The following is a 24,907-nucleotide window of genomic DNA, read 5'->3' on the forward strand; positions in this document are numbered from 1 at the left end:
AAGCCATCCTAACAACTCATTTTCAACACAATTACCTTTCTAAAGGTCCTATCATAAATACAGCCATGTTCTAAGGGTGAGGATTAGACCTTCAACATATAAATTAGGAAGAAACATAATTCAGCCCATAACAAGGATTCTTATATACTTCCACATTCTCCTAGTTCAAATACATATATTTTTAAGCCGGTTGTATAAATTTATGAGTAATGCAAACTTTCTGGGTACAGTTGGGAAAATGTAGAAGAACAAAGAGAAACTGGAAAGCATCTTAGTTTCGCTGGTGTGTTTGCCTTCAGGCCCCTGGGTGGGACTACCTGTAGTTGCAGTCAGGTACCTGGCCTTTGCCAGCACCATTTTCCTAGTCGCCTCATTTGATCAGTGACTAACAACCTGCGGCTGCTGTGACAGAGGAACACACTGGGTGACCTGAGGGATAGAACTTTATTCTGTCACAGTTCTAGGGGTTCAAAGTCTGAAGCTGTGGTGTCAGCGGGGTTAGTTCCTATGAGGCTTAGAGGGAGGCCGTTTTACCGGCTCTGTGGGAGCCTTGGGCTTGCCTTTGCGCGTAGATCACTTTCTTTCTCTCTCTGTTTTCACATCGTTTTTGTTCTCTGCATGCCCGTCTCTGTGTCCAAATGTCCTCTCTTCCTAAGGACACAGTTCTGTTGGATTAGGGGGCACCCTGCCGACCCATCTTAACTTGATCATCTGCCAGCAACCTATCTCCAAAGAAGGTTACCCATACCGGCCCTGGGGGTCAGGACTTCAGCATCTTGGGAGGGATGTAATTCAACCCATAACAGAGGTGGTTTGCGGTCCTCGGCAGGAGGAACAGCTCCTGGTAGAAAGCCCATGGTCTCCAAACAGGTGCTCCTGTCCCCCCAGCCATCTTCTGCTGTCGGCTGCTGAGTGACCCGGGGAACAACAGCTGGACCTCAGGGGTGAGACCATGGACTTAGCATCTTAACATCTCCGAGCCTCAGTGTCTTGTTGGTAAAGGGAGGTTGTGAAGAGCAGCTGTCTCACACGCTGCTGTGAGCAGTAACTGCGATCGTGTCCAGGCAGCTGAGAAGTGTGCAAGTCCCAGGGCGCTCAGTCCTGGGAGGTGTTCCCATCACCCTGACAGCCGCAGGAATAACATGCTGTTGGCCTCCCCAGGTTGTGTGTGAGAATGAAACGGCACCGTGACGTGGCTGGTGCTTGGTGAGTATAGTCAGCAAACAGGCATCAGTATTACTGTAGGTGACTTGGCCACCCTTCTGTGGTCGGACATTTACGTTGTTTGCTTATTTTGTTTGTTTGATTTGCCATCAGAACCCAGAGGTGGTTCTGGGCATAAAACATTTTTTCTTATTTTCCCAACTGTTTCCTTAGCAAGTCTTCCTGGAACTTCTGGGTCAAAAGGATTATTTGGATTTTTTTATGGCACTCAATGCCGTGTCTCCTGGAAGGGCTGGGTAAACCTTCTATCGTGCCAGCTGGGTTTTTGGTGTATGCATAGAAAGCTTGTGAAGGAGGAAAGAGCAACCCACCCCAGTATTCCTGCCGGGAGAATCCCATGGACACAGGAGCCTGGCGGGCTACAGTGCAGGGTGGTCGCAAAGACTTGGAAACAACTGAGTGACTGAGCATGCGTGCCAGGAAGCTGGACACCCCCAGTGCTCTGAAACGCCTCTGGGCGTTTCAGAATTAGCAGTGTATCCGTCTTCAGTTCCTCTGCCTGTTTTTGTTTAACACATATTGGATCTCAGATTAGCTGTTATGGGAAACAGATCTGTAAACATGTAATTACACCCAAAGAAAGTGCTGAAACGGAGGTCTGGACAGCAGACTGTGGAAGCCCAGAGGGGTCTATGAAGAGTTACCCTGCGTGGGCTGTGGGAGTTGGAGGGTTGGGGGGAAGTGTGCCTAACTCCTCTGGGGGACTTCAAAGAGGAAGTTGCCTTGAACAGGATCTCTAAAGGTAGGGGTGAGGGCAGAGCCTGTGTGGAGAGCTGTGGGTGGCTCCTTGAGGCTAGGCTCTGGGGGGAGCGGGAGGAATGGCAGGCGGTGGAGCTGCAGAGGCAGGCAGAGCCTTCGATGAGATTGGAGAGAACTGAGGCTGGACTGCGTTTGTTCTACCAGACGCCACGTTCAGTATTGTTCACGTTTTATCTCATGCAATCCTCCCAAGAAGCATAAACATTTAACCTTCCAGGTTGTTGGCCCCTTTTTTCAGATGATAGAGTACGTTTCAGGAACGGATTAGTCCGTGAAGTCAGACCTGACAGTCTGCCTGTCGGGCTTATCCCGACAGGAGCACGCATATCCCCAGTAGTCAAGAGGCCACACCTTCGGACATGCTGGTTCTGGGCTCTGACCCTGTCCCTCAATTATCAGCTGTGTGACCTTTGGCCACTTCACCTCTAGGCCTGTTCCCTCCCCAGAAACAGCATCCGCAGTCACTCTCCTGTAGGGTTCTCATGAGGACTGAGTGGGGTCGTGGGTGCCGGCCAGCTAGAGAGTGGGCGGCTCAGAGCGCAGGCCTTATTCAGCCTGGTCGACCTTCAGACCAGACACATCGCGGTGGGCTAGTCTGACGCCTCCGAGACCTCGCTGGGGCCAGGCCTGCTGTCTGCACTCCCCGGGCTGTATCACACACACAGCCTCCCTTCTCATCACACCTCTCTTACCTGGATAGAATCACCTGCTTGTGAGTACCCATATTCCTGGCTACGGCGGGCAGGTATACCCAACACCTCCAGACTAATGGAGTCTGTGCAGGTTTTGTTTCAACAACGTGATTTCCATAGTGGGTTCTTTTTATACTGATTAATTTAAGGAACTGGGTAAGACTCCCCCACCCCCACCTCTGAGCACAGATTGTAACTTCATACGGCTCTAACTCATGCATATGGCAGCCGAGAAAAGGCTCTCTCTGTTGCTCCTCTGCTTTTAGCTGAGGGCAGACGCTTTCCAACAGACGTCTTGATGTTTGGGCTTTTTCCTTCTCATGTCAAAACTCCGGCTCTGGAGAAGTCAGACCTCGGTTCCAACCGGCTCCAGCCCTGCCTGACAACGCAGAGCCACAAACCCCTCACCCACAAAACGCTGAAAATGTGCCCAGCTCAGTGTCGGGATCTCAGAGGCTTGTAAACACTGGCTGAAACCGTCACACTGTAAGAGGAAGCTAGACTTAATGGAGCTGGAAGATGTGGTCCAAATTCTGTCACCACTACTCATGAGTTTGAGAGCAGTTACTCAGACTCTCCAAGTCTCAGTTCCCCTAACTGCAGAATGGATCAGGAATACCCATCTCAGGGTCACGGTGCCAGTTACATAAGAAAGTACATCTGGAGAACTGAGCATACTGCTGGTGAGGTGCTGAGCGGGTCAGGGGTGTTGCCACACTGCTGCAGAGGTTTCTGGCTCGCCACCCACAGTCCAGCCCGCGAATGTGTTTGGTTTCCTTCCCACTCACCCCGTATCACTGATGTGATGATGATGGCGGTGGGGATTGAATTATTTGTCTACATTTATAAATCAAGGGATGTCACATAAAACTCAGTGTTTCCAGCTCTGTTTCTGCTTGGCCCTAATCCCCCCATCCCTGACTTTGTGGGTCTGGGGCAGGAATGCATATCCCTCATGGCCAGATATGTAAAGGTCGTTAGGAAGCTTCAATCTAAAATATGTTCAGTCTCTTCTGCCTTGACAAGCATTCCTTCCTCGTGACTTGGAAGGCTGGAGTGGAATTTAGAATTCTAGGACTTCTCGGAGTTTTGTGCCAAAAAGTGGTAGCATGGGCAATGCTTGCTCCCCATCCCTTCCTCTCACCCCTGGCCCTGTCCTACACCACAAGGCACATGAGGGCACCCTAACCTGAATGTGTAAGCCCTGGCCATTTGCCCCGAAGCCTTCTTCCCTTTTTCTTGGTCCTGTTATCTGTCCTTCTGAGAAGAGACATATTTGGCGGGGGGGAGGTGGGGGGTTGCACAGTTGCACAGGGAATTTGGGGGGCCTCAAACACCCAGATGCCATGACCACCTGTGGACTGCTTACTCCATGGGGAGGGCTGTAGCCACAGGAACGGCAGAGCAGGGACCCTCCAGGAATGAGGCCAAGAGCAGGGGCGCCTCCCTGTGGGAACAGCAGCAACTGGGAGGATTGCATCAGGCCCCCTCTTGGGAGAGTGTGTGTACATTCCGGATCACCACACTCCCCACCGTTCTCTATTGCTCACAACCTGTTGGTCATTTAGCCCTCTGCTCGGCCTCAGTAGGAACTGTGTTCATGCTGCCTGATAGAGCCTCCAGCACGAGGCCTGCCCTCAGTGGGTGCTGGTTGCTGTGAGAAGCTGACCGAGTTTGGGGAGGCCTCTGTGTTCCGCATTCTCTCTGCTTTGTGCAGCCCTGACCGGCTCTGGTCAGCCACTCTTGAGCCCCACCCCACAGCCGTCACCCGTCAGGGACAGTCAGGCCTGTCTGCATCTCCTGTTTTGTCTCCAAAAGCCTGGGTCAGAAGTCTCGTCCGCTTGGAACATCCCTCTCTCAACCACCACTGAATTCCTTCATGATGATGGCTGGAACTGAGCCTGGTCAGCACAGTTTGAAAAGCGTTCCGAGCTCGTAGGAGAAATGAGGCTGATGGCTGAAGGGTTATTTTCTTGCCTGGGTTTTCACAGTTGAACCTTTTCTTTTCTTTTGAGCAAATGAGGTTATTTTCTTGTGGAGATGGCTTGCCTGGGACTGTGTCCTGGAGGGTGGCCAAATCTGTCCTCTGGGGAGTAAAACCCTCTTTCTATTTGACATCTTTATTGAGGAATTTCTCAAATATAACAGAAAATGACACCAGAGGGAATTGAAACCATGATGAGATCCTTGCTCAACCCCAAATGACTGCTTTTAGCGTTGTAATTACTTGAAATAGCAGTAGTTCTGTTTGAAAAATATTATTCCAAACTCCATGCAATTGGACATAAGAGCAATATTTAGGCTAATAGAATAAGGTTTTTTTTCTCATCCTAAATTAAAACCAGCGGTGGATAATTTTTTCCCGACTCCACAAAGCAAGTCTCCTTTTCCCCTAAAGCCATTAGTTCACTTAGCCAGATGTTCTCTGCGACCCCAGTCTTTATCTTGACTTACTGAAAAATACGGTTCTCAAGTTGCTCACAGTTTGAATTTCGGACTCGCTTCTCAGCACATTTTCCCCTGATGAAGAGGAGTCATCTGCAGCCAGATTCAGCAGAAAAGTTGTTTTGTTCAGCAGATCGCGACATTCCCGTTAACACTTCTTGAGCACTTACCTCATGCTAGGCTCCTCTTAGGTGAGGTGAGCGGACTTTAGCCAAGTGTCTGCTGTGTGCCCGGAGTTGTCTAGGATGTTGTGCTGACATTCTCTTATTTGGTCCTCACGCATCCCTGAGTAGAAGCCATTAGTATTCCCTCTTTACAAATGAGGAACTGAGGCTCAGAAATGGAAAGTGACCCATGTAAGATCATACAGCCAGTAAGTGGTCAGGCTGGGACCAGGGCCCAGATCTGTTCGTTTGCCAGTTCAAGCCTGTAAGCTACTGCCTACCCCTTCCCCATGGCACCCGAAACAGACCCCACTCTGGGAGGCTGGTCCGGATCATTGGGGGTTTGATAGCCCCCCCCCCCCCGGGAGTTTGGGACTCTGTGAAATCCTAGCATCTGCCAACCCAGGCTGATGGGTGGCCTGCTAAAGGGGATGAGGGCAGCCCTTGTTCTGGAGAGCACCCCCAAATCTGTACTGTCTCCCAGGCAGGTCCTTGCTACCTATGCAAGAGCTCTCTGTCACCCTTGAGCTTCTTTGGGACATTGTGTTCCCCGTGTGACCTCACAGAGCCCTGTGATCACTGAACGCTTTCACATGGCTTCCGTCGCTTTCACAGCAGCACCCATTTTATCTGCCCCAAGGCCCCTCAAGCCAGGGCCCTCACCTCTCATCCTCACCCACCCGTGCCCTCTGGCCCCACCAGCCTTGCACCCACCATCCTTCCGTCCCTCCTGTCCAGCGCTGCTCCCTGTGACCCCTGTCCCTGCGTCTCCCTTCTCTCCAAAGCCTTCTGTGACCACGTTGGACACACCTCCCCTCGGCTCCGTGCTGGAGTTCTGTCTTCTTCCCCTGCAGGCAGAATCTCTCTTGTTTATCTCCCCTCTTCCTCCTCAGAATCGAGTGCTGTGTCTGGCAAATCATAGGCGTATAATAAATATTTGCAGAATGAACAAATAAATGAGTTTGAAGAAGTGCCTTGTATCCTCGGTCCTCAGGCTCCGCAGACGTCCGTGCTGGGCACGTGGCGGAGATGCAGGGGAATTAGATGGAGCACGTGTCATGGGACCCCCAGATTCATGAGAAACCCAGAAATGTTCATGGCTCAAACCACAGGTGACACAAGGCTCCATCCAATATTCATCCATTCATTTATTCAAAAAAATGTCCAGAAGCCCCGCTGCATGACAGTGCCAGCTTTAAATGCCGAAGGTACACCGAGTGGTGGACGAAGCAGCAAGCGCCCGCAGCAGTGCAGGGAGGAGATAGCGCGCAAGGAAGCACAGAGCTCAGTGAAGTAAGTTCAGTCAGGCCACCACCTGCAGTGAAAAATAATAACATGAATGTGATGGACCACAGCCACAAAGTCAAAAGACGCCTGCTCCTTGGAAGAAAGGTTGTGACAAACCTGAACAGTATATAAAAAGCAGAGATGTCTTTTTGCCGACAAAGGTCCCTATAGTCAAAGCTACGGTTTTTCTAGTAGCCATGTACCAATGTGAAAGTTGGACCATAAAGAAGGCTGAACGGCAAAGAATGGATGCTTTTGAGCTGTGGTGTTGGAGAAGACTCTTGAGAGTCCTTTGGACGGCAAGGAGATCAAACCAGTCCATCCTAAAGGAAATCAACCCTGAATATTCATTGGAAGGACTGATGCTGAAGCTGAAGCTCTAGTACTTTTGGCCACCTGATGCAAAGTCAACTCATTGGGAAAGACCCTGATGCTGGGAAAGAATGAGGACAGTAGGAGAAGGGAGTGACCGAGGATGAGATGGTTGGATGGCATCACTGACTCCATGGACATGAGTTTGAGCAAACTGAGGGAGATAGAGACAGGGAAGCCTGGCATGCTGCAGTCCATGGGGTCGCAAAGAGTTGGACACAACAGAGTGACTGAACAACAACTATGTGATAGGAAGTGATGGGGCAGGGCAACAGTGTTGGAGAGCGTGGTACACCTGTGACCCCTGGTGTATTAAAAACCTCCCCACCTTCAGGGACATGAAACACCAGTTTACTCTGCTTGCAGATTCTGTGGGTCAGGAATTCAGAGAGGATGCAGTGGGGATGGCTGTCTCAGCTGCTCTGTGTTTGGGCCTCAGCTGGGAAGACTTGAAGTTGGATATGCCTTGATGGGGGCTGGAATCATCTGGAGACTTCTCTGCTGATGTCTTATGGTTGAAGTTGGTTGTCAGCCAGAAGACTTCTGGGCAGCCTCTTGGTGTGGTCTGTCCACACAGGGTGGTGTGGGCTTCCTCACAGCATAGCGTCCGGGTCCCAGGAGAACAAGATGCAGTTTTACAGTCTGCTCTCAGAAGGCACTTCCACCCAGCTCTGCCCATCAAGGCAGTTAGAGAGGTCCCCCAGTGTTCACAGGGAGGGGGCTTAGTGAAGGGCCTTCGGGAGGAGGAGGAAGCTGCCCATCGAAGATCAAGGGGAGGTCTTCCCTCCAGGCAAAAAGGGGAGGACAAAGGCAGTGGCCAGGGCCAAGGACAAGTTGGGTGAGTTTGGGAACAGGTTGTTGTACCTGGAGGATCTGGAGGGAAGGAGAAAGCCTGGAGATAAGCTCAGGAGGGAGCCGGGCCAGGTCATGTCAGGTCTTACAGGCCCTAGAAGGGAGTTAGGATTTTATTCTTAATTAGCCGGGAAACCGTGGGACATTTTAACCAGGGATTGACGTCTTAATAGATTTGCCTTCTGGCTGCTACATAGAGAATGTGTTAACGGGAAATAGGAGACAGAGACCATTATGGTGGTCTAGATCAGAGATGTTGGTGGCCCATCCAGGGTGACAATCGTGGAGGTGATGAGATGTGGGTGAATTCATGTATGTTTTGAAAATGGAGCCAGCATGGACTGATGATGGATTAGATGTAAGAAGTGAGGAGTGAAGAGGAACCAAGAGTGACTGCTGGTTTTTTGCTTGGAGTTACTCTGTACTTCTGGGGAAGACTGGGGGGAGGACATATTGTGGAGTGGGGACAGCGTGGACTGAGAGTCTGTTGCTGCTGCTGCTAAGTCACTTCAGTCATGTCCAACTCTGCGCAACCCCATAGACAGCAGCCCACCAGCCTCCCCCGTCTTTGGGATTCTCCAGGCAAGAACACTGGAGTGGGTTGCCATTTCCTTCTGCAATGCATGAAAGTGAAGTCGCTCAGTCATGTCCAACCCTTAGCGACCCCATGGACTGCAGCCTACCAGGCTCCTCTGTCCATGGGATTTTCCAGGCAAGAGTACTGGAGTGGGGTGCCATTGCCTTCTCCGAGAGTCTGTTGGGCCAACTTCAATTTGACATGATCAGTAGCCATCTGAGTGGATACGCTCTACAAGTTCAAAGTCTATGGGGTAATCAGGTCTGGGGTTCAGGGGAATGTGAGAGCCTAGAGCTTCTAGTTGGACTATAAAGAAAGCTGAGTGCCAAAGAATTGATGCTTTTGAACAGTGGTATTGGAGAAGACTCTTGAGAGCCCCCTTGGACTGCAAGATCCAACCAGTCAATCTTAAAGGAAATCAGTCCTGAATATTCATTGGAAGGACTGATGTTGAAGCTGAAGCTCCAGTACTTTGACCACTTGATGCAAAGAATTAACTCATTGGAAAAGACCCTGATGCTGGGAAAGATTGAAGACAGGAGGAGAAGGAGACAACAGAGGATGAGATGATTGGATGGCATCACCAACTCGATGGACATGAGTTTGGGCAAGCTCTGGGAGTTGGTGATGGACAGGGAGGCCTGGCATGCTGCAGTCTGTGGGGTCGCAAAGAGTCAGACATGACTGAGCCACTGAATTGAACTGAGAGCTTCTAGATGACATCAAAATTGAGAGCTCTTAACAGTCATTCATCTCAGAAGATCTCCTGAGTGTCTGCCCTGTGCTGCGTCCTGGGCTGGGAGCTTCCACTTTGCAGATGAATGTCATATTCCCAGTCCTGGAGGAACATTGGGAATCAGCCTGCATAGTTTTGAATCCTGGATCCATCACTCAACTTTGTGATCCTGAGCGGTAACTTCACTTCTCGGGGCCTTGTATCCTCGTCTGTTTGGTGGGGCTAATAGCAGCACTTATTTGACAGGGATGATGCAGAGACCAAATGAGAATAGCTTTGCAGAGCACGTGCCTGGCACTCAACAAGGGCTCGACAGATGTGAATTGCCTAATTAGTACTTATTCCTAGTGTGCGGTCAGGATACTTTTTAAAGAGAATGGATGTCTTTTCTCAGCTAGTGAAGATGGGGAAATGAGCCTCATCCCTGAGCTGGGTGTGAAGTCCTTTGGTGGGGACTGCCCCACGTGTTCCACACAGTGCTCCTGCCCAGTGAGCCATGGCCCACCACCCTCCCCGGTCAGAACCTGCCCCTTCCTCTTGCACTGATTCTTGGGCTCATCCATTAATATGCGCCACGTGGCATCAGGGCTGTCCGTCCCAGCTCTACCACAATACTCACTTTGTGACCTTGGATGCATGTCACCTCTTTCTCAGTCTCAGTTTTGTGGTCTCCAAAATGAACATGATGCCTGTCTGGCAGGATCAGATGTGCACCGGGTGGCACCAGAGGCCACCAGGCAGAGGAGCAGAGGAGGAGAGGAGCTCTGCAGGGCCCGGCGGGGCCCGGGAGCCCAGCTGCACGTGTGGGAGGAAGGCACCGTGGGCGCCCAGATGCTCCACGGCGGTGCGGTGGTCACAGCTCTTTCCCGCTCTGGGCTGGTCCCCGGCAGGATGAAAGGGCCGCGCCTCGGCCCTTTTGCAGGCGCCCCCTCTCATCCTCGAAGACAGCTGGAGACAATGTGTTGCTCCCTGAACCCCTGACGAAGGCTCGACTCGCCTCTGTTTATTTGTCTTTATACTTCAACAGCGCAAATGCATTTCTTGCTGGGAAAAAAAAATGCCGACCATTTTAATGTGAAACTAAACAGTTTGAGTCAAATACTTACTCCATAAACAGCAATATTTTTCAAGGTAAACTGTGGAGGTTTCTTCCTGTCTTATTTCTGCCCTCCCTCCCCGCTGGTCCCTGTTCTTGGACCACATTCACATGGTCTGAACACACTTGGTTGGAGGGAGTCACTGTCAGAGGACAAGCTGGATTCAGACTCACTTCCCTTCCCAGCTTTTTACAACTGTTAATCTGATGGAAATTCTTTGGCCTGAGAAAAAGAAACACACTGGACTCAGTGTGCACCTTTATAAATGGGCTTCCTTCTTTCCCCAAATCATTACAGAACCAGGGAGCTCTTGCAGCGGGCAGGGAGGTGGAGTGATGGAGAGAGACCCAGGTGTGTTTTGGGGGTGGAGTGGCCTTCTCCAGCCTCAGGCCTGCAGCCAGCTCAGGACTAGGGGCTGGGGGGAAGGCTGGGCAGAGCCTCAGGTGCTTCTTAATAGAAAGGAGCCAGGCAAATTCCGGGGGGGCATGGCAGTGAGCCAGGAATCAAGCTCTTTGGGCCATGGACTTGCAGGGGGACCTCAGGAAACTCCCTCCCTCTCTGTGCCTCAGTTTCCCCATCACATGTGAGGTAAGGAGTGGTATTCAACCAATGGTTTTCAGATTCTGTGGGGTTTTGTGTCCAGTAGCAGAACCCTTTATTTCCAGCAGAATCCCACGGTGGTCACACGGCTTTGGCTGAAATGGGAGGCAAGACTGGCAGGGATGAGAGCCCTGCTCTCTGGGGAGCCCAACCCCCACAGGGCCCTGTTTGGAGCCCCTCGGCCTGGCTGCTGTGTCAGAGTCCTTCTCCCTCCGACAGCTCATGATTGGATGTCTTGGTGGCATAGAGTGTCCCCAGGGATGGTGGCCAAGCTCCTCATATGCAGTCCCCATCTACCTCTCTCTCCTTGTTTCTCAGAGCTGTAATGTCCAGCATGTCAAATATCTTCCGTTTTCCTACATGCACCCCCCTTTCCTGCTCTGGAGTACCCTACACCTACTGTTCCTTCTGCCCGGATCACCCTTCCCCGTGCTCTTCATTAATTCTTCGTGACCCCCACTTGTCACACGTCAGCTCGGGCATCAGCCCCTCTGGAAAGCTTTCCCTGAGTTACACACCGTTCCCCTGGGTGCCTGTAGCCTCCCAAGCTGCCCTCTGCCTCAGCGCTGAGCTCCTAGGCTTGTCCCTGGACCCCAGGGGTGGGTCTCTCCTGCTTCAGGAGGTCCTGGGGGGCCAGGCTCCAAAGCGCCTTAGCTCTGTTCCCAGGCCCGGCGCAGACTCATCTGTGTGATGGAGGGATGGGTGGGTGGCCGGGGAAGGAGGCAGAAGGTTTGATGCTGACTGCCTGGGAGAGCATGGTCTGACAGTGGTGTATACACAAGCCTGGCCAAAGAGCAGGGCTCAGGGCTCTCAAAACTTCTGAGAACTGTGAGAGGGCAAGGGGTGTCTGCTAGCAGCCCACGTGAGTGAGGCCCCTGCAGCCAGCTGAGCGTGGAGCTCCCCTGTTCCGTCCTGTCTCCAGGCCCAGCTCCTTCTGGTCTCTGCCCTAGACGAGTGGAGAGCAAGGACCTGGGAACAGATGCATCACCCTTGGCCCCCATCTCCCTTCCCAGCAGGGGTTTGCAGCCAGCTCTTCAGGCTCACTCTTCTTATCCCGAAAAGAAGGGTAACAGTGTTCCTGGGAGGGGGCTGTAGGCATGGAGCGAGGTGGGCGTTGTGGCATCAGGAGGCCCCTCGGCCTCTCCTTCTTGCTCTCCCTTGGGTGGCACCTTCAGGTCAGAGACCACAGCACAATACGGCCCTTCCTGTTGGTAGGACATAGTTGAAATCTGTTGTCGGCCGCCCTGTGCCAGCTTTGAATAGGACTCAGTGTGGTGACCTGGGGAAGAGGTCCTGCTCTGTCCTAGGGTAGAGAAGGCCAAGCCCATAAACAGCAAAGAAAAACAGCCAGTTGCCAAGGACAAGACAGGCAAGCAGACACGTCCCTTTGTCTTCCTTGCTTGCAGTCCATGTGCCAAGGTCTTGGTCGGAATTCAGAGAAGTAAACAAAAAATAAGTGTCCTGTGAAAGCTCTTTAAAAATACTTTACCACCAAAACATACCCCAGACCAGAACTGAACTGTGTGCCTAAAAATGGGAGTTATCAGCAAGTAAGGGAGTCCCAAAGTCTGCGACCCAGCTCTTCCTCTGCCAATAAGCTTGCTTACTCTGGAGCAATCCGTGCCCGGGTGGTGATGGGGGCCACCCTGGATGTGGGCCGGGCCAGGCTGCGTCTAGACACGTGCTGCAGCAACCATCCTTTCCCAGCACCAACAGACCGTTTATCGTGGCCTTTCGCCAGCTCCGTGCCTCGCCGGCCCCCTCACCCTTCCCTGGCACCCGCCTCACCCCAGCCACATGCAGCTGGAAATAGACTAGCTGGCAGAGAGGGCTGGTGCCCAGCTGGCAGTCCTTGTCTGTGGGAAGCAGGTGGCCCTGGCAGCCACCCGGATGCTTGGTCTGGGGTCTCTAGCGACCCCTCAGGTGATACCTTAGTGGTGGGAGAGGATCCCATGGCCCCTTGCCCCTCCCTGGCTCATGTGCTGGCTCCAAGGGGTCACATGCCAGTGGGGTCGTTGGGAGGAGCCTTGGTGGAGGCCCCGTGGAATGGGATCCCCAGGGCCCTTCTTCCCATTGGAGGGTCCTGGGGTCTTCAGCCTGGCGGTTGGCTCCTCGTGCTCCGGGCTCTGCCGGCCACTCCAGCCTTGCCTTCTCACCCTGAAAATGTGAAGCCTGTCCCCACCCCCTGTGCTTCCTCCTGCCTTGGAGGACACCCCTCTTGGCTGTCCTGAGCACTCCAGTTCATCCTTGGGCACCTCTTCCCTGGCCTTCCTGACAGCGTGATCGTTTCCCACCCCGCCCGTGGACCAACCAGAGGCACAGTGCTCCTCAAGCAGAGTTGAAAAGGTCTGTTTACTTACCCATCTTCCACATGTATAATAATTATACAGAACCACTCAAAGAAATCAGTAGACAAGACAGAAGATAATTTCCCCATTAGCTTGCCACCCCAACAGATCAACAGCTTTTATGTCCTAATGTTCTTGTCTGGGGTCATCTGTGTGTAGAACTGGCCATATATGGTTAGGATCGTGCGTTGATGTTTGTATGCTGCTTCCAGCCCCAGATTCTATCAGAACGTTTGTCGCTGTTGATGTGTAATCACGTAGCCAAGATGTGGGGCTGGAATCTGAGTCCAGGATGTGCGGGCCTGACTGAGAGCTGCTGCTAGGGTGGGAGCAGCTGGTTGGGAGAAATGGTTTGTAACCTCTGGTTGGCAGCTGCCCCCTGAGTACCCGCACCTGCCAGTCAGGAGATCCGGAGATGAGTTAGATGCAACTCCCACCTTCGGGGAGCTCTGGGCTCTGTGCAGTAATACTCACAGCTCGGTGTCCTTGGTGTCATTAACACTGGCCCGAAGCACTGGCAGAGAGGGGGCCCATCTCCCCCTGCCAAGTGGGGACAGGGATGGGGCGAGCGGAGGAGGAAGGGGCAGGTGCGAAGCCTGGAGCTGAAGAGGCTCAGCCAGAAAGGAGTGTGGACTCAGGGAGAGGAGTAGACAGAGGCGGGTGAAATGGCGGCCTGTCAGCAGAGGCACACACCATTGCTCCCCGAGCCTGAGACATGGAGACCCAGACCGGCAGACGCAGGCCTGCGGGCGGGACTTCCTCCGTCTGCACCTCGGGCACCTCAGATGCCAGCCTGGCTCCTTCGACAGCCACCAGGGCCCTACCTACTGCTCCAGCCTCACCAAACATATGCACATGGGTGTGCACACGCACACACACACTCACACACAGACACACACGGCAGGCATCCCATCCCCAAACACAGCTCTCCCTGAGCCGGTCCTTGTGCAGTTTAGACAGAGGCTCCACAGCCCCAGAGTTTGGCCTCCCAATCCCAGGTCTTACCTGGTCTCACCCCTTCTCCCACCCTGGTCGGGCAGCTCCCTGGGGGCAGGCCTTGACGTGCTCACTGCCTGTTCCCTGCCTGTTGAATCAATGAATGAACACAAACACATATGCCATCACAGCTCTCTGGGGGAGACGGGGCGTTAGAAAGATGACTTCAGATGGAATGGCGGGTCTTGCAGGCGTGCTCCCGGGTGGGAAGCCAGGGAACTGGGTACAGAGTAACAGGGGTCCAGCAGGCAGGATGCGAAGGTTTGCGCCAGAATCCCGCCTCTGGGAATTCATCTGCAGAGGAGTCCCTCACAGCTGCCCAGATGCGTCCCTCCCAGGGGAGTTCACTAAGGGAGTAGAAGAGAGGCAGCACTCTGAGGCGAGGGCAGGGGCTCCTTGCAGCCTGGACAGCGGCAGGTGAGAAGGGCAGCCAGGACTGAGCCCCAGCCTGACCAAGGCGCTGACTCAGCTCTCAGTGAAGCAGGGCCAAAGGGGCCTGCTCTCAAGGGCGAGAGGACGAAAGAGTGATTCGTTACCACTAGCTGAAACTCAGCACATGAAAAAATAAAATAGACTCGTGATAGGAGTTGTGGCTAGAGTATAAATTTGTTGATCTTTTTTCCCCCACTGTTTTTCAAAATTCCTTATACATTCACATTCTTGAATAATGAAAGTTTTACTGGACAAGTGATAGGGACCCATGCTAAGCTCTTGGAGGCAGTTATGCTATGAAAAGGTCATGCCACAGCCTGGCCTGGAAAGGGAGAGGGGCAGCCTTGGGGAGACACGGTGGTCCTTGTGATGCTTCAGCCAGGCTCAATGCTGCCTTTTCCATGAAGCTCCCTGGTGCCCATGTCAGCTCTCTACCTCTGCCCGCTTCCAGTCCCTCTGCCCGCTACTTTCTTGAGTGTATCAACTCTCCTGGCACAGACTCATTCCTCAGTCCCACTGTGTCTGCATGACCCACCCAGGGCCTGGCAATGAGGGACTGCTGAGTGCAGGAAGGAGGTGACCAGCTCACTGCCAGCCTGGTGAAGAAGCCATCACAGGCTGGGGTGGGAGCGCACGAGGGAGCCCCCACTCACAGAGAAGTCCCAGGGCCAGCTGGGGGAGGGCGCCGTTGGGAAGACGGAAGGAAATGGGCCACTGGGAAGCACCCACAACAGCCTGATAAGGCCCAGATCTTAACTCTGCAGTTCTGGAAGTTGGAAGAAAACATTGAGTTTAACTGGGAAGATTTGATGCTTGAAGGTTCGGAATTCCAGGCAGTAGCAACGGTGGGAAATTTACGCTGGGAGCAAGGCATTTGACCTGGCCAGAGTCAGGTGTGATGGACTAACCAGAAGGCCCGTGTGCACCGGGGCGGTCCGGGGAGCTCCTGGGCTCACCTTGACTCTGTGGAGTCTTTCCCAAGGCAGTGGGGCTCCCCCTGCCCCCCATGCAAGCCCGCAGGGGTAATCACAGCCAGCTGGGCCTGCTTTATTTCTGAGGATATTCATTAAGAATCCTGTCAAAAGCATTTCCCCTTCCCTTCTCAGAGCATCTTGCTTTGTTTCCAGGGTTTGTTCCTAGTTGGTTTTTCTCCCTTCCCTCTTGTCAGTCCTCCATTCTCATCCCCATCAAAATAGATTGTTCAAAGCTCCAGTGCCTCCCACAGATGTCCGTCCAGGATCACATTCACAGCTGCCCTGTCAGAGGCCTGAGGGCGGGGGACGAAGGCATCCAGTTCCCGTCCTGGGCCCGTCACATGTCAGTGACCGAGGGCAGGCCGCACTCACTGCTTGCAGCTCCTGTTATAACGCTCCGCTCCTGCCCCGGGCCGAGGCCAGCTGGGACACTGTAACGCGAGTGCTGACACGGGGCAGAGGCACATGGACCGGAGCTCCCTTCCGTCTCCTGCAGCTTTCTCTCGTGCCCTTGCTGGAGAGATTAAAGGAAAAGCTGGTCTGGCCGCAGTTGGCATAGACCAAGGCCAGTGAAGTGTCATTCAAGGGGACAGCCCACCGTCTTCAAGCCCCTGCCTCCGCCACCCGCTTCCCCAAGCACTACTCAGAATGGGTTTTCTTCAGCTGAAGACTTTGGTCCTCATGCGAGTGAAGGCACTCAAAAGCAGGAAGACACTTTGGGCTTCCCCAGCTTACCAAGCATCCCAAGTGGCTCTGTTCGTTCGCTGTGCACCAGAGCCCACAGGCTGGCAGTGTTTGAGGGTATCTACTTCTCTCTATCCTCATCTCCCCATGAGCTGCCCACAGGCGGGGCAGTGCTCACCCACACAGTGGGGTTAACTGCTGGGCAAGGCTGTGCCAGGCAGATAAGCGAACCTAGGTCTTCTCCAGCCAGCTCTCACTCTGCCCTCCTGCAAACCCACCGGCCAGCACTCAGTCCTGGCCCTGATCCAGTGTTGCCGCCCGGAGCAAGCCCTCCAGGGCCACTCGGCCCATCCCTTACGGGGCAGGCCCGCAGCCAGGGCCTCCAGGCCAGAGCTGCCTGCCCCAGCCAGTTCTCAGCCCGTACTCGATCCACAAACACGCGCTGTTTAAAACCCCGAGACAAGCCACACTCAAGATGTCCCTGTTCCCAAGGGCTCTGCGTTCTCCGAGGAGACGGAGAAGCAAACGCAGAGCAGACGCCAGTGCTGGAGGCACCGGCGACTCCCAGGTGTTCTGGCTGAAGCAGCTGTGGGTGGTGCTGCCGTTCGCTGAGATTCAGAAGGCTGGGGCGGGGCCTGGGCTTTGCTTTGTTCTTTTCTGCTTCCCTTGTGGAAGTGGAGATAGTTCACTGTGGGCCATGTTAGGCTTGTTAGGTTTGTCCTGCCTGTTGGACATTCAAGTTCAGCTGATTGCAAGTGCTGATCTGAGTCTGGAGGGTGGTGGAGCGGACAGCCCCAGAGGTTTGGGCAGTGTTAGCCAGCAGCTGGCTGGACAAGCCATGAGACAAGGTGACAGCTCCTAGGAATGGAGCCCAAGAGGAGCCCAGGTTCCTGGACATGGCCCCCACAGGTGCACTCACCTCCCGGGGCCTACTTTAAAGGAGGGACTGTCTACAGAGTTGGAGAAAGTGTTTGCCAACCATGTATCTGACAAGGGTCTACTATCTAGGATATATAAGAACTCTTGCAACTCAACAGTAAAAAGACAGCCCAATTTAAAAGTGGGCCCAGGGGCTTCCCTGGTGTCTCGGTGGTAAAGAAGTCGCTGTCAGTGCAGGAGATATGGATTTGATCCCTGTTCCGGGAAGATCCCACATGTCGCGAAGCAATGAAGCCCGTGCACCACAACTACTGAGCCTGAGCTCTAGAGCCCGGGAACTGCAAGTCCTGAAGCCTCCGTGCCCTTGAGCCCATGCTCTGCAGCAAGGGAAGCCCCCTCAATGAGAAGACCATGAACTGCAACTAGAGATAACCCCCACTTAGCACAACTAGAGGAAGAGCCACACAGCAGTGACCACCCAGCGCAGTCCTAAATAAATAAATAAAAGTTTTAAACCTCAATTCAGAAGCGGGCCAAGGATTCGAATAGCCATCTCTGCACTGTTAAGCAGCTGGTAGTCATGGTCCCCCGAGAAGGTGGCCCAGGTGGTGAGCAGGCCGGAACCTGTATCAAGAGGGAGCAATTCCGGAAGCTGAGGCCACTCTGCTTGGAGAACAGGAGGCCGAGGCAAGACTGAGTGCTCCCTTTGGATGAGGCTTGTGGTCGGTTTCCCAGCTCAGGAGGGACTTTGCCATCCCCCAGAGGGTGTCCACCCTTGTGACCCCCTGCAGCACTTGCACCAGCTTTGTGCAACAGTAGTGAAGATGGATTGGTGCCCTGTGTGTGCTGGCACTGTGCTGAGTGCCCGTGTATGTTTGTATTTAATTTTTGGCTGGGCTGCATCTTCACTGCTGCTCCCAGGCTATCTCTAGTCGAGGCGAGTGGGGGCTCACCGTCGTGACGCCCAGGCTTCTCACTGCGGTGGCGTCTCTTGTCTCCGAGCCCAGGCTCGAGGTGCACAGGCTTCCATAGTTCTGGCACACAGACTTAGTTGCCTCGAGGTGTGTGGAATCTTCCCCGACCAGGGATCGAAGTCCTGAACGAGTCTCCTGCACTGGCAGGCAGATTCTTAACCACTGGGCCACAGGGGAAGCCCCGTGCTAGGGGTTTTACCACCATTATTTTCTTAATTCCCCCAAACAGCCTCAAGTACTATTATCTCTGACTTTTAGAGAAGGAAACCAGGACCCCAAATGGTTAAGCACGGTGCCAAGGTCACATCGCAAGACCTTACTGAATCTTGTACCCCAGAGGCCATGACTTGCAGGGCAGGAACCAGAACCCATAGGTAGTAGTCTCAGGGAGACACATGTTTATAGACTACGTGTTTATAAGACCCGTGATTGTAAGGTGGAGCAGTCAGTAGTTGGAGTTAGGCAGCAAACTCCTTAGATGTTCTGTGCTGCTCAGCCATCACTGGGATCACGGACAAGGGGGGCCCAGCTGAGGGAGGCAGTGGCCAGACCCTGCGGGCCAGCAGCCTCAGCAGAGCTCTGTCCCACCCTGGCTGGCTCCTCGGGTCTGGGTGTGACATGCTGGTCTGGAAAGCTGACCCCACCAGTCATCGCCCAGTGCTGAGCTTGGACTCCGGCCTAGCCCGAGGGGCTCAGTGTCAGAACAGGGCTACAACGGGAGACCCTGTGTCTTCTGCACACAACCAACCTGCTGGGAAGCCAGGAGCCCCAGAAAGGGCCCCAGCTGATGCCCCAGACCAGGAGGTAGATGGGTCCCGGGAGACTCCAGTCACACCTCCTGCCTGCTATGCCAGCACTTCTGACAGCTCAGGGAGTATCCTGGATCTGGCAGAATCCAGGCCCCAAAGCTGCTCTAAGACTCATGTGTATTTTACCCGAAATCTAATCCATCTGGTTCTCATTTATTTACACTTAACTCATCAAATGCAATTTTGCAAGAGCCGCTCGATAGCCAAGAGGCCTTTTCTGCCTAAGCCTCCCTTCTGAAAGGAGCCGGAGGAGGGCTGGGGCCTTGGTCCTTCGGGACCAAAAGGGAGTTCTCAGGGTTGGAGGCTGAGTCTGGTTTCTGAGACGGGCCAATGCCGCTGCCTCGGTTCCCGGACCCTTGTTGGGAGCTGGGATGCCGGAGCCTGGCACAGCGCCGGACACACAGTAGGCTCTTGGCAGCCGGCAGAACATGGGTGGGGTTCAGGCAGAACACAGAGTCTCTGTTTCAAATTGTGAAGCGTTCATGGGAAACACAAAGCAACCAAAGCTGGATCCAGAAGTAATTTCTCGTTATAAATAACTGCAAACCTGGATTCTTGGTCCAAAGTAGGACAGTCAACTATTAATAAAAACAAACACCAGCACCTTGGGCCAGAAAGCAGACCTCATGGGCAAACCACAGCCCCGCCTGCAGAGTCCTTTCAGAAGCACGTCGACCTGCAGCCCCTTGGTGTCAGCTCTGGGAGCCTTCCTGCTGGAAAACAGCCACGTCCATCGCTGCACGCAGGCTGGTGGAGTGGGCCCGTCAGCCACTGGTGGGGGTGCAGGAGGCCTTTTCCACGTGAGTGGTGAGCACACTGAACAGAAATGGGGAGAAGTCACAGCTAGGGTTGGTCTCTCCTGACCGCAGCACCCAAAGCTGTGCTCATGCAGGGCAATGCAGAAGCGGGCGGGGGCACCTGACCCCAGAGACCTTGTTTGGACTCCATCTTTGGTGCTTGGCTTCCCTGGTGGCTCAGACAGTAAAGTGTCTGCCTGCAACGTGAGAGACCCGGGTTCAGTCCCTGGGTCGGGAAGATCTCCTGGAGAAGGAAATGGCAACCCACTCCAGTACTCTTGCCTGGAAAATTCCTCGGGTAGGTTACAGTCCATGGGGTCACAAAGAGTCGGACACGAGTGAGTGACTTCACTTTGGTGCTTGGGGTGCTATGTGCTGTTCTCACCAGAGTCCTCACTGAGGCCACTAGGATTGAGGAGGAGGCTAGAGAGGCCGGGCCATCTGGAGCTGGGTTTATGGAGCCCTAGTGGAATCTTCTGTAAGGGGAGGCGGAGACCCAAGGTGAGGCTGTGCCCCGGGATGGGAAGCGGGACAGACGGCAGGGCGATGAGGAGAGCCACCAGCCTCAGGGACTGCTGAGTGTGGGGTGCACAGAGGCAGGGGTTTCTTGGGCCGGGCTGGCTGGGTCGGGGCAGGCAGAGCCAGAGCCTGACCCCTACTTGGCCTCCTTGGTGCCCTAGTCCCCCTCCCTCCCTCCCACCTTCCATCCTCAGTGCACACCAGGCTGAGGGCCTCCGGCTGGGGAGCAGCCCCCAAGGCATGCAGGCTGTATATGTCTTTTACCCCAGACTACACTGGGGCCATCTGTTTCAGAGGGTGTCTTCTCCCAACCACGCCAGCCGAGGCCCCCAGGGCAGAGACCCTCCCTTCCCAGCACCCTGGCCTGCCACCCCAACCCTGCCCCAGAAGATGGAGCACTCCAGCAGTCCTAGAGGCTCAGCTGAAGATGTGTGTGTGTTACAGGAGGGAGCACATTCTCGTGGTGGGGGCGGGGTGGTGGGGGGTGTGTGGGGAGTTCCTGCAGGCTGGTGCCTTCCAGAGGGAGACCTGGCTGGTCCAGGCAGCCTACAATGAGCTCTGTGCCAGACCTTCACAGTGCTGGAGCCTTCAGGGTCCTTTCTTCACTCTGCTGTTTAGATCTTCTGTTGCCAATTAAAAGGGTTTCCCAAGAGGAGCCTCCTAGCGTCTGCCCCAGAGCCCACGGGGCCTCCTCTCTGCTTTGGAGCCAAGGCCCTGTGCCGAGGAGCTCCCTGCCTTCTGGGAACATTCAGCCATGGTCATAAATAATGATGAAGGACCATGGGCTGCCAGCAGGGTTCAGAGGCAGAGCACGCCCCCATCCCCCTGGGAGCCTGCTCGGGGATCACGGGTCGTGGGCAGGAAGCAGGCTTGCTCCGGGCCTTCACCTCACGCACGTAGGCCCAGCCTCCACCCGAGGCCTTGGTGGTTGGTTGGTGATACTCTGGCTTGTCAGTCTTCCCCAGGGACTGTCCCCTCTGCCAGCAGGACTGGTGGAAATAGGGGCCAGGAGGACCCAGGCAGGGCTGGGTTAGTGAGAGCCCTGGTGGAATCTTCTCGAGGAGGGGTGTGCAGCCCATGGGAGCTTCCAGAATCCGCTCTCGCCCGAGTGGTCCCAGGCCTTCTCCACCCGTGCCCTGCACCTTCCACAGCTCCTCTCCTCGTCTTCCAGCCTCAGTCACAGACCACCCCCCCTCAGCTCCCGTCACCTGCTCCACGGAGCCTCTGCCTCCATGCTCAGGTCTCACACACCGGTGGCCCGGTGAGCAGGGGCTTGACCCGGGGCATTCATTCTGGGGCCCTGGCAGCTCACAGGGAGTGGGGCACGCAGCAGGGGCGCAGTGTTTGCAGAAGTGTTTCTGGTGGATTTCAAAGGCGAGGGCTTCTGTCTGGACAAAGAGGGCGAGGGCGTCCCGGGAAGAGGTACACGTGTGCACGTGAAGGCACGTGTGATTGATGGGGAGTTCGAAGAACAGAGGGAGTTGGGGGGCTGAAGAGGCGGGCCTCCTGTGGAGAGCCCCAAATGAGCCCCGCGGCCAGCCCAGAAGGAATCCGGACAGCGCCCTGCTCCGGGGGACTGACCTTCTATGGCAGAGCTCCCCAGCACTGCGGTATGCAGGCACACATGTGCCCCTCAGCATGTCTGCTCACTCCTGAGCACCCCGCCAGCCCAACCCTCTGCTGGGGGCAAGGACGTGCAGGAGACTCAGGTCTGTCTTCAGCCCAGAGCAGAGACAGGACGGCCAAGCCCAAGGGAGACAGTTGGAAACAAATCAGCTTGGCTGGGGGCCAGGGGCCGGCAGATTCTGCCCGGGACTAGGAAGACTTCGGGGAGGAGGGGGCTTCTGCCCTGGGGTTTGGAGGCACGACGAGCATGTCGGGTCAGGGGAGGACTGTAGCCTAAACACCCGGGGACCTGACTGTCGCCGCCATGACTGGGCGAGAAGCGTCCTCACTCGGAGAGGCTGAGTCATGGGAGAGTAAGGAAGGGCTTTGGATCCAGACCCACAGGGCTTCCTGTCCTCTTTCCGCCTGGTTTATAGCGCTGGGCAAGTCTCTTCCCCTCTCAACTTCTTGTCTGAGAATCGGCGTGCTGAGAATAACGCTCTCTGTATGGATACGTTGGGTGGATATGTTAAGATAGTCCCTGGGCCTCCCAGCTGGGACCTGGCCAGCCATGAGGGCTATCATTTATGATAAAAAGGCTCCCAGTGCCTTGCAGTCAGCATGTAGGGGGCGGGGGCTCCCGCAGAGGGGCCCCTCCGTGCATGGAGCCGCCTGGAGAGCAGGAAGAGGACTGAGCATGTCTCAGGCACTCCAGAAGGGCTTCCTGGAGGACACAGTCTGAGTTCCTCCTGTGGACGAGATCTCGCCACGTCACACAGGCCACAGGCAGGGCACAGAACTCAGGCTGTCCGACTCCCAGGTGTGGGTGCTCTCCTTGCCATGGGGCCCCTCTTACAACGGAATATGCCGTGTCCTTGGGAGCCAAGGAGCACTGCGTAGTGGGCTCGCCCCCGTCAGGAGGGCCCCAGAGCTAATATTTCCCGTAGTGCTCTGGTGGGCCTGATCAGGGTCTCCAGGGGACCCCAGTCCATCCTAGGCCAGTGGGCAGGCATCTCAAGGACCAACCACCCCTGTTGGTTACTATGCAGACCTCACTGTGGGTCGCATCTGTAGGTCTGCAGACACAGGGGTGTGAGGGGTATGAGGTGGGCCTAAGAGCCTTAACCCAGTCACTAGAGAAGCTGATAATGGCCTCAGACTCCCCAAAGGGATTCTGAGGCTGTGATTACTTGCCCAAGTTGGGGGAGGCCTGTGCTAGGGCTACGGTGGAGAAAGAGTGCCAAGGGGCTAGTCCCCTCTTCCCTCCTGCTTAATCTTAGGGCTTTATCATTTGGGAGTGGGGAAAAGAAATGTTTACATGGCTTCACATTTGTTTCAAATTATTCATCAGTGTTGGAGAGTCATTGTTCCCCGCTAGTGTAAACAGCCCCGTCCCAAGGCCCAGCCACCCTGCCAGCCCGCTGCGGCTCTGTAGCAGTGTGACATCAGCACCTCGGGTTCCCAGCTTCCAGTGCAGCGAGGAGGTGGGCCAGGCCCAGTGGGCAGCCCCAGGGAGTTCACTGATGATGGGGTGAGCGTAGTGTCTCCACACCATGAATTCTGTATTTGAGAGCTGTCGTTTCTTTTACCAGTTGAACCTTTTCTAGGGCTAGGGAAGCTAAGGTACAGAGCAAAGACTCTTCAAGAACCTCGAAGAATGTAACTTGAAGGAGATCTGGCTTGAGTCCCAGGAGCAGCTCCCAGGATTCAGACGTCACCGTTATGTGTGCGCCGGACTGTGGGCATCGGAGCCCCTGGTGGGTGTTAACTGGGACGGTTCAGGGCAGCCTCGGTGGGCCGGGACTCTGCTTAGTTACTCCTGCAGGCTGGCTCGTCTTTGCGTTGGTACCTGGGGGGTTTATGGACACGTTCAAGGTGACACCCAGCTTGCGTTCACTTCAAGAGCAGCTGGGGTTCTTCATCTCCTGAATCCGAACACGCTTGTTGGCATGACCAGCTTCGCAGTGGGCCCCAAGGCATGTGCTAAGGAGCTGGACAGCAGGTCTGAGTCCTGCCTTTGCTCCAGACAGCTGTGTGACTTTGTCCAAACTACTTCAGCTCTCTTGGCCTCAGCGTCCTCATCTGTAAAATAGAGTCAGTAACACCACCTATTGCTCATGGTTGCAGCAAGGATCAAGTGCATAACACTAGATGACCACTCGGGGGAGGTTAGCTTTGTGTTGTCATTAGGAGGAGGAACAGGGCCCAGAGCTGTTCACGGTCTAGTGCGGGTGGGGGGGGACGGACTGCTGGAGGGCAGAGGGGAGGCGCCCCAGCCAAGGTGACCCTGACACTGGGCCTTTAGGGAGCCATCAGTAAGACGTGTTGAGTGGAGAAAGGGCTTCAGAAAAATCCCCCTCCACCCCTCCCAGCTTCCCCCGGGGACCCCTCTCAGCCTCCTCTCAGCAAGAGCCTCCTCCGTTTCAGCTGTAACTGTTGGTGGCTTTTCGAGTTCAGAGCCCTGCCTCCCTCCCGGGAACCACACGGCCAACATTTGAGCTCACGGGAGAGGAATGACCTGCCTCGCCGTCGGCCTCAAAGGCTGCCGCGTGGTCTCATGGGTGGTGAAGTGGTCTGCTGTCCCCGGGCCTAAGCAGGACCCAGCTGACAGAGTACCAGCGGTGCGTCCTCCCCGGCTCAGGGCAGGTCAGTCTGCCTGACGCTTTACCTGTTCACATCCTTTTGGTTCCAGTTCTGAAAGATGGCTGTGTTGAAAAGAACTGTTTAAAAAGTTCAGTGCCAAAGTGAGTGAGTGTGTGTGTGTGCGCGTGTGTGCATGTGTGCACGCGCGCGCGCATGCACAGGCCTGTGTATTAGGGGTTGTGGGCTTGGCTCGAAGCAGCCAGTAGCTCACGTTGCCTTTGTGGTTTCATATATTTGCCTATTAAAATGACAATACAGACATAGCACATTAAGGTTTAAGAAGCCCTTCTTTCATTAAACAAACTGACAGTGTAGGGGGTTATGACTTCGGTAATTGAAACATGCTGTTCTGTTCAAGACCAGAGCTCCATAAAGACTCTTTTCAGCCAATAGCACCCTTTGTGCCAGCAGCCTCTGGTCAAAAATGAGTGTCGGCCCTGAG

General features: G+C 54.7%; 1 protein-coding gene across 1 annotated transcript in view; it reads left to right on the forward strand.

The window, feature by feature from the left end:
- The window catches only part of SCUBE1 (signal peptide, CUB domain and EGF like domain containing 1), a 133,628-nt gene that overhangs the window by 27,422 nt on the left and 81,299 nt on the right, over positions 1 to 24,907 (forward strand). The window lies entirely within an intron of this gene.

This window comes from Oryx dammah, unplaced genomic scaffold (genome assembly GCF_014754425.2).
Source record: "Oryx dammah isolate SB20612 unplaced genomic scaffold, SCBI_Odam_1.1 HiC_scaffold_29, whole genome shotgun sequence".
Classification (NCBI taxonomy): domain Eukaryota; kingdom Metazoa; phylum Chordata; class Mammalia; order Artiodactyla; family Bovidae; genus Oryx; species Oryx dammah.